Source organism: Microtus ochrogaster, unplaced genomic scaffold (assembly GCF_000317375.1).
Source record: "Microtus ochrogaster isolate Prairie Vole_2 unplaced genomic scaffold, MicOch1.0 UNK47, whole genome shotgun sequence".
Lineage (NCBI taxonomy): Eukaryota > Metazoa > Chordata > Mammalia > Rodentia > Cricetidae > Microtus > Microtus ochrogaster.
This window is the reverse complement of record NW_004949145.1, coordinates 1,500,694-1,504,514: the sequence shown is the minus strand read 5'-3', so window position 1 is coordinate 1,504,514 and position 3,821 is coordinate 1,500,694. Positions and strand designations below refer to the sequence as shown.

The 3,821-nt window shown below is 42.9% G+C and overlaps 1 pseudogene; it reads right to left on the bottom strand.

Annotated features, from left to right (window-relative positions):
• Positions 1-1,779: 1,779 nt before the first annotated feature.
• LOC101995514 lies at positions 1,780-2,726 on the bottom strand (annotated as a pseudogene).
• Positions 2,727-3,821: the final 1,095 nt, after the last annotated feature.

Below are 3,821 nucleotides of genomic sequence, written 5' to 3'. Positions count from 1 at the left end.
AAATTTTCAGTAGCCAAATATAATTGGGAAGTCTCCAAAACAGAATGAGATGTCTACAGCATGTCCCAGGAATTAGCATAGTTTGGCAAACTCTGCCATTCAAAATTGTGAGAGGTTGTGCAAAAGAGACAGTGATTTACCTTAAAAGAAAAATAGTTGAACTTTGGTTACAGTTTCCTCTTTGGTGTTAAAGCTACACCAGGGCTAAAATTAAACCTTAACTTCTTTAAGATCAAGACTACTTGGAGATATTTTTCTCAGGGCTCAATTGGTCTTCCAGGAACCTCTAGCTCTTTAAGCCTTTATTCTACAAACTGATTCATCTGTGTGGGAATAAGACAAAGGCCTTGCTAGATCATGGCTTTGCTTGGGATCACGGAGGGAAAAGCTCCTCTACCTTGAATGCCATTTTTGTAGAATGGACATAGGTTAGAGTCTACCTAGTAAGGACTTCACGACCTCCCTGAGCTAAGGGGCAGGCGGCTTAACAGCGCTACAGGATACTTTGTGAGATGTTCCATGCTTCTCTAGGAGTTAGTTGACCTTGGAGGACTGCCCCTTTTTTAGCCTCTCTGCCCACAGTAGTCTAGGCTTGCCAGTATCCTTACTGAGAACCCAGGACAGCACTTTTATCTGTCTGGCATTTTTAAAATTATTGCTAATTGATGTTTGAGTGAATATTTGTCTTTGCACCACATGCATGCCTGGTGCCCTGAGTGGCCCAAAGGGCATTAAATCTATGGAACCGGAACCACAGAGGGCTGTGAACCCTCACATAGGTCCTCTGAACTGGACCTTGGTCCTCTGTAAGAGAAACAACACTCTTAACTGCACAGCTGAGTCTCCAGGCAAGTCTGTTCACCCGGGTAATATTTACACAGAGCTTGGACAAACGCTAATACTTTTGAACATACACTGACTGGACTAAAATTTTATTCCTTTAAGGCAGGACTTGAAAAACTTACCACAGCAGATCAATACTTTTAGAGAACCCCAATGCCTTCAGTGTATTGAACTGTGATCTTTCAAAGTTAGTATCACGGATGCTATATCGACACCTCACCTTTCGTATTCAGCTAATGCCTCACACAGATCTTCCTAGCTTGGGATTCCCAGCTTTCTTCCTGATGCTGGGAAACACCCCGCCATCTCATCTTTACACACAAATCCTTCTCTGCTGAAGATTTCTGTCCTTACACCTTTTTATGGTTATCTTTTTCCTATGTCCTATTTCCTTTTCATTTCACACCCTCCCGTACATGATGAAATGTGATAAAATTAGCTAGTTCATTTAAAAAGAAAGCTTAATCCTAACAACATACATAGCAGAAAGAAATAAATTAATGTTACTAGAATATATAATGTGAAATTGCAAAGCTTTGGATGTTCCCCAGCAGACCTCAATGTAGACAAAAGTCAGCTAGCAATGTTTGCTGCCTTGGACCATCTGGGAAATGTTCCCACATAGACATGCTTGTGGTCTCCATTGAATGTAAACAGCTGGTGGAGAGAAGCAGCAGAAACACAGGAAAACACCATTGGGCTGAAATTCACAACATCCACCAGAAAAAAGGAAATCCCTGATAACATGTCATCTTAAGTTAAGGGCTGAGAAGTTTTAATCAGATGGTCCCCTCACTCCTCCAGATGGATGAGCAGCCCATGAACTGTTTCTATTACAGACATCGTTATATCTTGAGGTAAACAATAGCCCCCTATTCTGGAGACAATATGACTGTTGGTAAAGTTGTTGTCTCTTTGGCCTTTTGACTCTGGTTTTCAGCAGCTGAAGATCACAGGACAAGGATCTTAGGATCCCTACAGAGCAACAGTAAGGGACAAATGATGGGGAAATTCAAAGACAAAACTTGTTTGACGTGTCTCAACCAGAGACGAGAATCCACAAAAGAAACAAGAAAGAAAATACAAATACAGTCTAAAATATAAAAGCTCACAAAGGTGCTCACCAGCATCAGGATGGTGTGGGCAGCTCTGGTCTCGGCGTGGCCTCTGTGGTCCTGATTGTGGGTGTGAATATGCTGCAGTCTCTGGTGGTGTCTGTGCAGGAGAAGCACCATGGAGACACTGGTCCAGACCATGATGCTGATGAACACAGCATCATGGGCATACCAAATAGAGATCATATCTATGTCAAAACCAGATGTGGAGCAGAACCACTTGCTTTTACTGTCAGTGTCGTTGCCTGTGCTCTGTGGAGCATGGACTCTGGTTGAAATGTAGACATTACTCAAGGCACCAAAGAACCAACAACTGTAACAAGAATAATTCAGGGCATTAGGGGCCCTTCCTTGGAGCATCACCCTAACCCAGTTACCAGGGACAAGAGTGACAAACTGATAGGTGCTCAGGATGCTGGTGGAGCACATGTTTGTGCTTCGAGCCACCAGGCAAACGAAGAACTCAGTTTTACATTTGAGATCAGTTGGAGGCGTCCTTGGAACGAAAATAGCCATATCGTTTGTAAAACCAGTGGCGAGGAGAATGAAGACGTTGGCCACAGCCAAGTTGGTGAGAATGACCTGTGTGGGCTTCAGGCGGCAGACAGTAAAGATAGAGGAAAAATTATGGACAAAGAGAAGGATGTTGGCCACACACCCAATCCCAACCAGGCAAAGCAAGAGGATCTGAAGAGCTACTTCCTCTGTGGTTTTCAGGGCTTTATTCTGAAATGCCATAGAGAGGGTTCCAGGGAAGACAGGAGTGATGACCAGCAGCAACTGAGCTGTCCTCAAAGCTCTTCTCAGTTGCCTGAGCTTTCCAGTTGGAGTCTTTTCCTCCTTTCAAGGAGAGAGATGCTGCTGAATCACACATGCTACAAGAGCTTTGCCTGGACAACACTGCTTTGACATTAACTCTGAATTCTATTTTGTACTTTGTAGCTTGAGGCTTCTCATCCTGCCTGTTCCCTCAGCCACTTTTAAAATAACTACTCAGAGGTTTAATATTAATTAGATTTGTCTGACTAAGGCTTATTTCTGGATAGCTCTTACACTGAAATTAACCACTTTTGTTAGTGTATATTTTATTACGAGGCTCGTGGCTTGTTACCTCACATCTTGCTTTTCCAGCATCTTCTTGCATCTCCGACTTTGCCTTCTTTCTCCCTGTATCAGTTTGGATTTCCTGCCTAGCTATATTCTGTCCTGCCATAGCAGCTTCTTTAATAATCAATGGTAACACACACACACACACACACACACACACACACACACATTCACAGCCTACAAAGGGACATCCCACTCGAGTATTTGATAGATTTTCTCTTGCCTCATGATGGGAGTGCATGTGTGATAAGGCTCGGTCTCCATTGTTCAACAACATGACAGGTATTTTGACACAGCATGGGCCTTGCATAGGGACACGCGGCCAGGGAGAGACTGAAACGCACAGCAGCATGCTCAGACTCACTGCTTTCCGCTCATCCTAGCAGTGTGTTAAGAAATGCCAATTTTGGGCTGGAGAGATGGCTCAGAGGTTAAGAGCATCACCTGCTCTTCCAAAAGTCCTGAGTTCAATTCCCAGCAACCACATGGTGGCTCATAACCATCTGTAATGAGAGCTGGTGCCCTCTTCTGGCCTTCAGGCATACATACAGACAGAATATTGTATACATAATAAATAAATAATATTAAAAAAAATGTCCAGGTATAACATGGCTGAGATGAGACTGGATCAAATACTGGTACTGTTTTTTTTTTTTTTTTAACTATCACCTCAAGTGTTCTGAGTGTCGCAAACTTATTCAACCAACCAAACAAAATAAAAATCAAAATGGCACAGCATATATTGTAAATAAATCA